Source organism: Euprymna scolopes, chromosome 30, assembly GCF_053919585.1.
Source record: "Euprymna scolopes isolate OS-2025 chromosome 30, ASM5391958v1, whole genome shotgun sequence".
NCBI lineage: Eukaryota > Metazoa > Mollusca > Cephalopoda > Sepiida > Sepiolidae > Euprymna > Euprymna scolopes.
In genome coordinates, this window is record NC_136511.1 from 69,671,725 (window position 1) to 69,687,343 (window position 15,619).

Consider the following 15,619-nt stretch of genomic DNA (forward strand, 5'->3'; position numbering starts at 1 on the left):
TTGGTCAGCTGGGACAGCAAAGTCTACGATTTGACAGAATTTTTCTTTCTTGTTAATTATTTCGACATCTGGTCTTCTTGCTTGAATGGGTTTGTCCGTCTGCATGTTGATGTACCATAGGATTTTGTGGTTCTCGTTTTCGAGTGCTGCTGCGGCTTTATTATCTTATCGAGTTATCTTCTGCTTGTAGAGATTCAGTTTCTCGGTTTATATGTCGTTTTCGCATCCATGTCCAGGTGTTTTCGTTATTCTCATCTTTTGGCATCCTAATGAATCTTCCGTGGAGTAGTTTCTCTTCCCATTTCTCTTTTCTCATTTTGTCGTTTGTCTCTCTGTTTTCTGTTTTGTTGTTTTTTTTTTCGGTGTCTCTTGCTGCCATAATTATCCATTCAGTGTTTTGCATTACGTATTTTTCTAGTTCTTTTTTCTTATCCTTCACACATTATTATTATTATTATTATTATTATTATTATTATTATTATTATTATTATTATTATTATTATTATTATTTCTACAAGTTATATTTTTCTCTATTATGTATGTTTGTTTTTGTCATTTTGTCCCCTTTTTTAATTATATATTTAGTTATATTTCTCATTGCCCTTATTTAATATTTTGTTATTATGTGCTTTAATTATCATCCCTAAATTTTCGCAGTAGCTCTATTATAACTTTGGGTTATTTTCTTTAAGATTTTCTGTGGGGATTGGTTACGAGGAAGTGCTTTTCGAAGAGGTCTACAAATTTTTTACCACGTGTGGATTTTAACCTTCGATTGTCTGGCGTCGTATACAAGATTATATTTCTGTTTCTATTTTTAATTTTATTAGTCACCGGTGTTTGTTACTTTCATTTAATATCAATATTTTTGTACTCATTATTTTTTTAGGATGTGTCGTACATGTTCATTGACCTGTTAAATAGGTTTTTATCACTTGAGTTATTGCTGAATCTACTTACGATAGATTTAGGAATCTGTCTTATAATTTATGGGGATTACATATACTGGATAAGTGTTATATTTTAAGCAATGTTCATAGGTGTTTTTATCTAAATTTAACATGACGCCCTGAAAATTTGTTATTTTTATATTACCTAATACGTCCTCTTTTAGGCCTAATTTTTAAATTTCTTTGTTTATGATTTTCATAAAGTTTTCCCCTTGACTTTGTTAGAATCTTTTATTATAGCTAATCTATCATCTCTATATAGGCCGATATCTCTAGTATAAAATATGCTTGTGAAGGTATACAGAATACACCCACAAGATCTGCTACAACGCTAAGTCTTAGGAACCCACTGCTTAGTCAAAGGAATTTGTCCTCTTTGTTTTTATCCATTGTTTATAGTTCTCCATCAAATACTCTAATTATTAAAAAGTATAGAAAATCCGTTCTAGTTCATAAACATTGGTAAACCGGAGGACAACTGTGCTTTGTCCTGTAAGTGGATGTCCATTGGCTGATTAGGATGGGCGCCAGGGAAACTCGAAAGTTGATCGGCTAACAAAAAACAATAGCATGTGCGTGTATATAAACGCGGGACAACCACAACTTTACCTATAAGCCAGGCGAAATCTCACGCAAATTAAACGGGGAATATTATATGTCGCTCAATTGCCGTATATATTTTCATAACTTACTACCAACTCTACCTATGAAGTAAATACTGAAAAATTTACGCATAAAATTATATCTTCGTATATTAATTTATGTGAGGAAATAAAGAACCCCCACACACACAAACATATATATATATATATATATATATATATATAATAAACACTTACGCCTATAGTTAAAACTCAGATGCCCCACCCCTTTATAAGAAATTTACCTTAAATTTTTTAAAGCATAGACAAATACCAAGAAAATTATGCGTCAGAATTATTGATATTTTTTTCATGCTGCATCAAGATGTTCGTATCATTGACCTGTAATAAAACAATTTAATGAATACATACAATTATCAAGGTTGTCCTTTCCGTGATATCAGTGTTGCTTACGTTTTTAAATGTAATACGTACGCTTTACGTTTGCAGGCCAAATTATAACGCAATCTATATAATTATAAATCTCAAATGACCTTGAAACGAGTGATGTAACCCACTTTCCGGTTTACGACATCTGATTGCGCATGCGCGCCTAAACATTAACCCATAACAACGTAAACAAATAAACACAAATCGCTTCTTTTGCAGATTTTGATCTGCGCACTGAAATATTAATGCTATTATTTCGAAATTATTATTTAACATGGGAAGAGTGGGGATATTTTGCAACTATTCTTTATTACAACTATACTGTTGCTATTTTCTTACAACTAAACAACTTATACCCGTTGACAAACATAAGAACAATTGTTGTAATGCCAAGAATACTACTACTACTACTACTACTCTATATCCGTCCCTTTTCCTTCCTTCCTTCTTTTTTATTTTTGTTTACATTTCTAGATAAAAAATAGTTGTGTAGGAACGGTGAATTTTTTGACACATTTACTAATCTGTTTCAATATTAGTTTTATTTTATTTTATTTATGTAGGTGTTATTTTGTTGCTTCAGGTTTTATTATTTTTTAAAAATGATTTTAAGATTCTATAACTTTGTTGAAGGATTCCAATATGGGTTTTTCATTCTTATATTTCTCATCGATAGGTTCATGTGCGTTTTTGCTGCTTAATGACTTTCGTCGGCGTTCGATTCGTAGGAAAACCATGTTTAATTTTCGATTTTTGAGCGATTATTCGGAAAAGTAGGTAACTTTACACGAATAGGGAGGTTTTTTTTAAAGGTTTGAGTTATCCCTCCGTGATTTTTCATTTTAATATACTTTCATAGAAATGTTTCTGTTATGTAAAAAAAACAAACTATTTTCTTTACGTCACAAGTGTCATGCTTATACATGAATTCCTTAGCTAATATAACATACTGACCCAACGGGTCACGGTTAGTCTAGTACTGTATAAAATTAACAAACATTAATTTGTTTAAAATTTAATATTTCGGACTTAACACATCATCATTTGAGTATTGAAATCACGAAGAACACAACCTTAAGTTTATAACATGTGCACCATCCGTTATTTTACGGAAAATAGGATTAACGTGCGTAGGCGTGATTTGGCGCTAAAAAAAAAACAACACACACACACGCACATATTCAAATCCACTTCCGTTTGGATATCCGTTTGATAGTTTAATCTATTTATATTATTTAGTTTATTTGAATTTATTATTGAGATGAATATTAATTATTTATTTATGTATTGCGGGCAATTACCCTCATCTTTCTTATTTTTTGTTTGACGATGTTTCAGCGGACTATTCTCTGGCTTCATCAGGTGGTAACCGCGAGGGGATAGGAACTCTGAATCTCCTAACTGCATTCTCAGCAATTACTGCCATCCGTAGTTGTTGTCTTCTCACCACGTTTTGGCCAAGTAAATCTCTGGCCGGTTTTGGGTATAATTGAAACCGCTATCTTCAGACCAATCTTTATTTATTTAATCCTCGTAAAACAACAACTAAGAAAGATGAGGATAATAGTGCGCAATAAATTAATAAATACTCATCTCAATAATGAATTCCAATATATATATATATATATATATATATATATATATATATATATATATATATATATATGTATAAAATTTAAAGGAGATTAGAACAATAGTCTAAAGAGCAGAGTGTATTTTAATGTAATAGTAAAATTACTAGTTTAATTAAAATACAGGGAAAGAAAAAGTGCTCGTTGTAATTTAGATATATAATAATAACTTCAATCACATTACTAAATATATATATATATATATATATATATATATATATATATATATATATATATATATATATATATAGTAAGTTACAAAATATAGATGGCGATTAAGCTACACTGAATATTCTGCGTTTCATCCACTCTAGGACACTTCAGGCTTATGCGCATAAGCCTGAAGAGTCCTAGAGTGGATGAAACGCGGAATATTAAGTGTAGCTTAATCGCCATATATATTTTATAATTTACTAACTAGCTCTACCTACGTATTGAGCACTTTTAAAGTAAATACTTAAAGTTTACGCATAAATCTATACTTTCGTATATTAATTTTATGTGAGTAAATGAAGTAGTTATATATATATATATATATATATATATATATATATATATATATATATATATATATATATATATATATATATATATATACCATTCGGTACGGACCGACCATGTAAGATCAGATAATTAATAAACGTACATTTATAAGACCAAAAATTCCAACATTGGGTCCGTATCGGAGTGGATAGAGACCCTGAATCTCTACGGTTCCAGCTGAGAATTGTCTGAAAATAGCGGTTTCAATCCTACCCAAAGTCGGCCAAAGGCTTACTTTCCCAAAACGTGGTAAGAGGACGACAACTATGGATGACAGTAATTGCTGAGGATGCAGTAAAGAGATTCGGAGTTCCTCTTCCGTCGCAGTCACCATCTGACGAAGGCCAGAGGAAGAGTTGACGGAAACGTCGTGAAACCACAAGTAAGAAACATGAGGGTAATTGCCCGCAATAAATAAATTAATAAATAATACTCATCTCAATAATAAATTCCAATTAAATAATATAAATAAATATTTGTTTACTCTACAAAATATAGCGTTTTAATTTAGCTTGTAACCGTATATAACACAGTTTATGTTATAACGTGTTATAACATATATAAATTTAGGTTGTTATATGAATAGACTTTACTTTAACCAGAGGTTTAAATTCTAAAGTATACGCTATTAAATAAAATACAAAAAACAAATAGGTGATTAAAATATGATTGGTGGATACATCAAGATATTAATAGGAGATCAAGATATGGTTAAATTATTTAAAAAAAAAAATTAGGAACAAAAAATAACTGCAGATTTCATATTTTTTTAAGAAACTAAAATACACAGATTCGACATTTTCTCCTATAAAGTACCAGAGAAATTACTGCAATTTTTTTAAGTAACAAAAAATATCTTTTTAACTGGCACATATTGCATGAAAAACATCGAACTCAAGAAAAATGAAGAATACAATAAAAATGAGAAAGAAGACAAAAACTATGTGAGAAATTATTAAAAATTCAAAAAAAAAAAACTAAATTAAAAATTATTAAAATAAAATGAAAAAAGCAAAAGTTTTCGATATTTTTTTTCCACTTTCAATGTGGTCATTAAGGAAACTCCTGTCGACACTTTCGACATATTTCAAATTAAATTGGTCTACATCACTAAATCCGTCTTGATATTTAACAATCGCAAATAGTGAAGTTCTCGCTCAGCTAGACACCTTGTCATACGCTAGTGTGAATTTGCAAGAAGTGCGCGCGAGAGACTTCAGGAGTTGGCGGAAAGGGTGAACATGAAAAGGCGGTGAGTGGGGAAAAAGAGAGGAAAGTTAAAGAAAAAAATGCGAGAAAACGAGTGAGAATAGAAATGAGACAGGTTAGTATTACCGAAAAAGAAAAGGCGAGGAAAGGCGAGGATGAAACGAGAAAGAGTCAAAGTAAGCGAAATGTGAGCGAGGGGGGAAGATAAAGAGATAGTAAAAAAGTTACAATGTAGAATTAATTAAAAAGCATTTTTTTAATTAAAAAATGAAATATAAAAAAAACAAGTGCATAAATATAATGAAGTAAATATTGATCACATACACACACGCACACACACACATTTATATATATATATATATATATATATATATATATATATATAAATTCATAAAATATATATGGCGATTAAGCTACACTGAATATTCCGCGTTTCATCCACTCTAGGACTCTTCAGGCTTATACGCATAAGCCTCAAGAGTCCTAGATGGATGAAACGCGGAATATTCAGTGTAGCTTAATCGCCATATATATATTTTATAAATTACTAACTAGCTCTACCTACGTATTGAGCACTTTTGAAGTAAATACTTAAAGTTTACGCATAAATCTATACTTTCGTATATTATTTTATGTGAGTAAATTAAGTAGTTATATATATATATATATATATATATACATCATTTAATAACATAAATAATTGTACGAAAATATAATTTTATGCGAAAATTTTCATTATTTAATTCAACAATGATCAATACATAGGTAGAGCTAGGTAGTAAGCTATATTAACTATCTATGGCAATTAAGCTACACAGAATATTCCGCGTTTAATTCTCCTGAATAAGCCTGATAAATTCTCACGAGAATGAAATGCAGAATAGTCTGTGTAGCTTAATTGCCACATATATTTTTATAAATTACTATATATACACATACACATATATATATATATACATATATATATATATATATATTAATGTGATTTATAAGTTAAAATTAAAATTAAAAATTAAAAATATGTTTCATAAGAAGGAACACAACAAGTCAATAATTTGTACGTTTCCGAAACGATCGTACAAATTATTGACTTTGTTGTGTTCCTTCTTATGAAACAAATTTTTAATTTTTAATTTTTATTTTAATTTTAAATTGTCAATTACTTTATTAAATATTAAAGTAGCTCAAGGATATTTGTCTATCGAGCTTAAATATCTGCATAACAACGAGCATTGTGCTTTTCTTGTATTTTAATTAAATTAGTAATTTTACTATCACATTAAAATACAATCGGCTCTTTAGACTACTGTGCTTACCCCCTTTAAATGTAAATATATATATATATATATATATATATATATATATATATATATATATATATATATATATATGCACATTAATCTATCTAGCCGCCCGATATTGCCCGGTCGTAAAATATGGACTAATTTTATAGTTTAATTAATGCAGAATACTTCCTTAATGTAAAGAGAAATAGTCTAGTAACGTTGAATTCTTTTTTTAAAAAGTAAGTATAAAAAAGGGTAAAATCCTTAAAACTTAAAATTGTGCATGCGATTCTTATGTTTTTTTTGTTTTTTTTTTACATAGGCATCATCACTTATCAAGACCCGAGACCACTCGAGGATAAGGGTTAAGAGTGTACTGTAGTTAATTGGATAATATAGTAATCGTTAGTAAACATTTTAATTTTTACTACGTAACAAAAAAAAAATACTCCAGGAAGTCAAGTACAATAAACATTAAGCAAGCTTGACACGTCTTTACAAAGTGTTTTCAAACCTACTTATGGTAACATAAGTAACATGTCCCGTGAACGATTACCGCATGCGCATTTATGAAAGAGGTGACAAATAAATGTAAATTAGAGAATACACGGGTACCAATTTTTTCAAATTTTTACCCCGGAATTGTTTTTTTTTTCAAATGTAAACCGATTCCAAAGTTCTCCACATATCTGGATTTGATATATACCAAATTATAAGCATGTAGATAAACAATTTGTTGACTAGTAGGTTGAGTGATGACCTTACCCACACATTATAATTTTTCTAGACTAGTATATATATATATATATATATATATATATATATAAAATAAAAAATACAATTAAATATTAATATTATTAATATTATATTAAATTAATATTTATGTATTGGTATTTGAAAAGTATACCTTATGTATCTTTTATTAATATTATTGGAATTTTTCCCCTTTTCCCTTGTACATATTTGTGAATTATTCCATGGATTTCGGCTTTTGCATTATTTTGGACACACTTCTAATTACGGGATTTCGTTGGATTTTACTTGTGTAAATAGAAATTCAATTAACTTTCTTGAAGTTATATTTAGGGATTTAACCGTCACTGGATTATTTATCTTCCACCAAACTATCCATACATGTGTAATCACGTTTCTCTTCACCATATTCCCTCTACTTCACTTTTTTGTTATCAAGTAAGTTCTTTGACTTATTTGCTGTTTCATCAAATACTTTTGTATGCAAAATCCCGTCTCGCATTTTGCTAATTCCTACCCTCTAATGAGAAGGAAAGTATTTCTTCGAAAATCCGCGGATTAAGAACCATCCACTTATCAAGTGTTTCCTTTTCAGATTAAATATGTTTTTAACTCTTTTTCAAAGTGTTTTTTTAACATGTTTTATTAACTGTTTGCTCGTATATATATATATATATATATATATATATATATATATATATATATATACTAGCAATCGGTGCCCGGCGTTGCCCAGGTGTTTTGAGGTTAATGCTGAGAAAAAAAAACGGTCAGTTTTTTAAAACTTTGACCCCTATTATGACCTCTTAACATTTATTGTTTAGGGATCAAGTAAAGTTTATAAGTTAGATCCATATCCAAGGAATCTATATCTAAAATATCACGTGTTTACTGTTTAGACCCAAAATTGTAGGAGGAGTTTGGTAGAGTTCTCCAAGGTCAAATCGTTGAATATTGAAAACTTAATCGCCAAATTTCTGTCGAAAACCTATCACATCGATTTTCCCAAATCTCAGTACCCTGTATATCAAATTTCGAATCTCTAGGCTTAAAATTGACAGAGTTTTTGCGTATGGAAATACACAGACACACACAGACACTTATATATATATATATATATATATATATATATATATATATATATATATATATATATATACACATGTGTGTGGCATCCGTCAGTTGAAACGACTATGGATCAGCAGCGCCGTATTAAGATGTTGTTATAAACATAAACATCATATATATAAGGATAATAGTACGCCATATATATAACAAAAGACCATTATTTACTCAAGTAAAAGGAAAACCCGGGGGAACTTTACCCAAAAATATATCTATATTTTTTTGTGTGTAATGATAGTCTTATAAGCGAGTAATTACTAATTCAGCCATCTTGATTCTTAACCAAACAGAAAGTTCAAGTAGGGGGAGTTCCCGTTTTTTTGATAGCGAGGCCAAATTTCGCGAATTTGGCCTTTTTTTAAAACAGTTTGGCCTTCAAAATTTCTGTTTGGCCTTTTTCTTCACCGATGAAATCTGGAGACGCAACGGGAATTTTCGGCAAAAAAATGTTGTTACTATGCACATCTATGTAATGAAATACAATTTGTGGCAAAATTTCAGGAAAAACTAATGGATGGTTATCTCGCAATAGTCCGGACAATTCGCTAAATTATATCGTCAAAACCTTAAATCTCGAATTTTTGTGCATTTTTTTTTGGGGGGGGGCTAATTTGGCATAATAGTGTCTATTTAATAGTATTATCTTGAAAAAATAAAAAAATAAGGAAAATTACCAAAAAAAAAACAAACAAGAACAACAAAAGTGTGCCGTATTTTAAAAAGTTTTATTGCGTTGTTTTTATTTGCTTTTTTTATTTCATCGGTGAAGAAAATGGCCAAACAGAAATTTTGAAGGCCAAACTGCTTTAAAAAAAAGGCCAAATTCGCGAAATTTGGCCTCGCTATAAAAAAAAGGGAAATCCCCCTACTTGAACTTTCTGTTTAATTTCGCTTGTAGCGTTGATTTTTTTCTTTTTTCGCTATAAAAAAATAACTACTTGATGAAATTACGTGATTTTTTTCTGTAGGAAAACTTTATCCCATGACGAGTACGTACAATATATTTTTTTAAAAAATATTTCCATTTTTTAATGTCAATGGAAAACTGCACAAGTACCCAAACCCGAAATGTAAAGACCACGAGTGGACGCGCGTTTTTTTTTTTTTAGTTTAGTTTCATAATGGCGGCCGTGATGTCGGAGGTTCGATTGTTAGATTGTAAGTTAGTTTCGTATTTTTGTAATTTGTAAATCGCAAGTTAGGAAAAAATTAAACCCTTCCAAGATGGACAATAAATAAAGCCATAATATTTTATGGTAAAGTTAAAAGCCTACGAACCATAGTTTTTTAGGAGATGTGGTTATTGGATTAACCAATCAGAAATCGTCTGTGGCACACACATCTCTGTTTTTATAGATATATAGATAGATAGATAGATATAGATAGATAGATAGATATAGATATATATATATATATATATATATACATATATATATATATATATATTAATTTTATTTATGCAAACATTAATGGCTACATATGTGCATATCTGTTTCTGCAATCACCCACGGTGTGGGATTACGTCTTCAGGCCAAGAATTACCGTCTAAAGTGATATTCCAACCAAATACATTTTCCTATTTCGTTTATCAAGTCACAATGCAACCTGGGTGGGAGTCATAATAGCGGTTAGAGGACAAGTGAGGTCTTTGAAGATAGTAAACATCTTTTTCATTTCCCTTTCCCCCATCCAACCTCCCACCCAGGTTGCATTCTGACTTGATAAACGAAATAGGAAAATGTATTTGGTTGGAATATCACTTTCGACGGTAATTCTTGGCCTGAAGACCTAATCCCCCAAAGTGGGTGATTACAGAAACATGTATGCACATATGTAGCCATTAATGTTGTATAAATAAAATTAATATACCTGCTCTGTTCACTCATTGAACACTATTTTGGTAGACACATGTTGTTTCATTGGATGTACTTCTAGGAAACTCTACTGGCTATATACATATATATATATATATATATATGCATATATATATATATTCTGATTATTATATAAACATTATTGGTTACATATATGAATACATGTTTCAGTGGAATCTCAGTTAAAAGAGACCACCTCATCAGACTAAAAAAATGGATGCTATTGAAACGAAAATCACGGTTATGTTCGTTTTTTATATTTTTATTTCATATGATTCTCGTTCTAATAGGCCCCCATTTTTGGATGATGAGGTGGTAACATTGAATTGAGATTCCGCTAAAACATGTATGCACATATGTAACTAATAATGCTTGTATTATAAACACGCTATATCCCAGCTCTGTGCTCCATTGAGCACTCTTTAATAATCACACGGTGTTCATTGGATTTACATCTACGAAACCAATCTATAACACCATCATACGTACAGGGTGTCCCAATAAAATGTATACACTGTTTAAATTATCTCAACTTGCTACATAAATACGCTATGCCACGTTCCCAAGAGATGTTCAGGAATAAAGAACGGCGCTTCCAGCATGATGGAGCACTTCCCCATTATCATCATGACGTAAGTGCATGTCTTGATAATTCTCTGCGAAACAGATAGTTAAGACTAAGACTAAGACTAAGAGAAAGTATAAAATACTGTCCACGCTCACCGGATTTGAGCCCTTCTGGAGTTTTCTCTTTTTTGGTGGCCATGTTGGGATGGGGCATATTAAACACAGGGGCTTCACCACAAAACGAGCTACAATGAAGGAGTCGAAAACACGCCATTGAAAGAAGATGTCAACATACTATTTGAACTGATTAAGAGCGGTGTCTATCACATCAGTGAGCGTTTTCAGCTGATCATGTATCACATTGCCCAATAATTTGAACACTTTCGATAATTAGCTGGTTTCTATATTTGTTCACAGTATTTTAATGTATGAAACTTTTCTTTCCCCTCATAAATATTTTTTTATGGCCATTTAAAGAGTGTGTTCATTTTATTAGGACACACACACACTTTCTCACTCTCTCTCTCTCTTTATATATATATATATGTGTGTGTGTGTGTGTAGTGTTAGTAGTAGTAGTAGTAGTAGTAGTAGTAGTGGTAGTAGTAGTAGTAGTAGTAGCGTCCAAAACTATGGGGCACAATTTTAAAACCTAATATTTGTTAGAAATAACAACTGTGAAAAGCTACAATTTTGACAACTGGTAGCCGTTATCATCCATAATAACATACTAAATTGTGAATCATTTGCAAAGCAGAGAAAAAGAATCCTAACAATTATTTATTTATTTTCAAAATAGGAAAGTCCAAAAGTAAGGGACAAAATTGAGAAAAACAATGTAAACAGCAAAAAAAAAAAAAAAACATAAAAACGACTACCAGTTGTCAAAATTTCAGCTTTTAACAGTTGTTTTTTCTAACAAATATTAATTTCAATATTATGTCCCTTTGTTTTGGACGCTACTGTATATATAATGTGTGTACGTGTGTGTATGCATGTGTGTGTGTGTGTGTGTGTGTGTGTGTGTGTGTGAGAGAGAGAGAGAGAGAGAGAGAGAGAGAGAGAGAGAGAGACGGAGATTTCTATTTATCTCCTTGTGTTCGTTCCACCTTTGTTCGGAAAGTAGTGCAACGATCTGGCTCAAATTTTATATAGACCGTTGTGATGATAAGGGGTACTAAATTAAATGAATTGCTATCTGTTCGACCCACAGCTAAGATCTACTTAAGATTAATAGGGATTAGTAATCACTATATCATATTTACTCTATAAAAGCATGCCCAAACATCCCTTTTTTAATGCCAATTGTACTGATTTTCATTACCCTATTTTTCTTTCAGGAGAAAGGAAACCGGAATCTAACTTTTGTATGAATGTATGTATAGACCCGCACTCTTTTACTTATTACTGCTATTCTGTTCTCCCTTATTTTATTCTTCGTTTTTCTCCTTTTCTCATCTTTTTCTACTCTTTTTTTTAAATTTATACTTACCTCCCCACGGGGCTAAGTTAGACATGAGGTCGGTTTATTAATGTGGGGGGAAACCAGCTCCCCCAAAAGGGGCAATCTGGTCAGTATAAAAACTAAAAAAAATGCATCGTTCATGAAATGTTTGTCCTGCATTAACCAAGATTAAAACAGTAAGTGCAATTCCATCTCAGATACTACACTTTGATCTTGGCCTGAAGGCCAAGAAGAAATGCAATGTATTGAAGTAGTAGTTTCCCATCTCCATTTAGGTTGTGAACATTTAAACGAATGGGCTTGCATTGCTTGACGAGGTCTTTTAGTTATTTGTAACTAATTGAGTGGAACATTGTCATGATAGTGTAGCAACATTAAAAATGTTAATTAGAATATAAATAACAGTATATGTATATAAATATATATGTGTGTTTGATGAGAATAAAGGAAATAATATTCCGACGCTATGCAAAGATGAAAAAGAACACATCATGTTATGAGTTCATGAACGTTTCGTTTTTATTTCAAGATTTCCTCAGGAAATTTCAATTGGAAAAAAATACATTACCAGCACATTATTTGAAAATATAATTGTGAAAATGATGTCTATCTTGTATTTCAGAACGAGAAACGTGGTTGACACTTAAAAATATTTATATTGTTGTAAAATAAATGTGATTTTTTAATTGAGATGAAATTGGTGTGTCATTGTTTTGTTATTGATAGCTTGATTATATACCTTTTTTATTATAGGTAATATTTCACATGACGTAAGTAAGATAACATGTGTCTGAATTTAAATTCTATTTTGTTTTTACTATGAGGTTACTTATTAAATAAGTTATAGCATCCGGCGCGCTGTTTAATTGTGATTGCTTTTGCGGTCCAATAAGTATCCGTCGAGATGTATTTGCAATAAATTTAACGATTTTTTTTCTTTATTGAAGTTCAAATTCGTATGCTACAATGTCTGAACGAATAATGCATTCAGGGATTTATTATTTTTTGATTTCGTTTTTATTTTTACTGAACTGTTTTTGTAGTTCACGTTGAGTTTCACTAACAATATATGAGCCTACATTTATTATATTTTGCCTTTTAGCCAAGATCAAAGTGTGGTATCTGTTTTCAGATGCTGCACTTCCATTTCTTGTTCTCTTTCGGTGGAGGCGCAGTCTTTCACGACTGAGACATTTTTTATTATTATTTTGGTACCTTTTCTCCGCGTTAAAAAAACGACCCGGATGTCTGACTATGTCCCACGGGGATGCATTGTAAATAGGTACATTTATTATGGGTTTGTTTCGTAAGTGTCTGGTTATTTTTAATGTTTTCTTTTTTGAAGTAGTCTCATATATAAGGGACACTATGCCTGTCTGTCTGTCTCCATTTTTTCATACTCTATCTCTCCCGAAACTAAAAGTCGCATAGCGGCGCTAGGAGTCTCAAATGGTTGCGATTTTACGAACCGTTTTTTTTATGGCCGGTTAAAAGATTTTTTAAAGGGTAAAAAAAGGGCAAAATGCTAGAATGCTACAGGTTTGCTTTTAGTTGGGATTCTAGCTGATGGTACCCAAATAGGTTTATTTTTAAAAATCTTTTTAAATTTTTATATCACGATTCTATAATGATATATACGAAATCTGGACGAATTAAAACGTCATATTTAAGCAAAGCCGGGCGTCACCATCCAAAAGTATCATATAAAAATCGTATTTTAAAGAATAAAACACACTGGTTCGCTCTGTATGGAAACTCCCGATGTAAATAAAAGTGAACGACAGCTCCAGTTTGCCACCTGGAAGAAGGCAGTTGACAGATTGAAGAAATCGAAATGCAAAGATTACAGAGCAAATTAGTTGGAAATTCAAGTAGGAATTTTTTTTTTAATTTGTGAAGCTCATGTACCCATTAATGTAAATTTTACATTTAGTTCTGTAAACAGGAAAATATAAGCAAAGGGAAACATGGATATTGATTAGCTCGTCTAATTCATTGATAATTGCTTCCAGCAACAAAATAATTAAATTACTAGGCAAAGCTATGCGATCTATGAAACATCAAAGGGGAAACAAAACAGGGCCTCAGTGAACATGTTCATTGAATACGCGTTTTTAAAATTTCTCACATTAGACTTGTGCAACATCTGAGAAGATATATCTTCAAAACAGAAGTACCAGAATGGCTGACCAAATAAAGAACTACGTTAATTAAAATTCACCTTAAAAAGGGATGATCTCTAACTTTTACCGACCAATAACCTACTTTATAACCACGTGGAAAATCTTAACAGAACAACTGAGTGAACAGATCTATAACTTTTGCGGACCACTGCCCGAGAAAAAAAATGCCCAGAGGGAAAAGAGGGATACACATAGATCAAAAAATCTTGAAAGCGGTTAAAAAACAGGAAAACATACAAGCACATTGATTAAAGAACGCCTACAAGAGAATCCTTCAAGCATGGATGATTGAATGCTTAGAATGTACAAAATATTTCACAAGATTATTAATATCCTTAAGAACAAACTAGAGACATTGAGATTAGAACTGACAGCTGCGGGACACTACATAACTTATATAATAATACATAGATATATCTACCAAGCAGACTCGCTGTAACCGCTTCCGATTATAATAGCAGCAATGCAACACGAAATGTGGTGTCGCATGCACGTTTACAGACACTGAACAAAGAATACACCACCGCATGCATCTGGTTTGCCTGAAGTTATTTGTCAAAAAATGAAAAAAAAAATGAACTGAAGGAGATGATAAAGATAACCAGAATATTTATTAATTTATTTACGGACTTATCCTCATCTTTATAGTTCTGTCTTCTCAACGTTTCGACGAACTATTGCTCTGGCTCTCGTGAGATCGTTATCGCATAGTAATGTTGAATCTCTTAATTCTACCCTCAGTAAATACTGTCTTCCATAGTTGTAGTCGTTTCACCGAGTTTTGGTCAACTAATACCCTGGCCGATTTTGGATAAGATTGACACCACTTTCTTCAGACAACGGCTATCTGAGACAATGCAGATTCAACGTCTCTATCCACTGCGCCTTGGGCCCCGGAAGGCGATCTAGATTTAATATTTTGGTCTTAGAAACTCAAGTTGTTGTTGTCTGATATTCCATTGTCGTGTCCGTACCGAATAGTGCATTATTAAATTATAATCA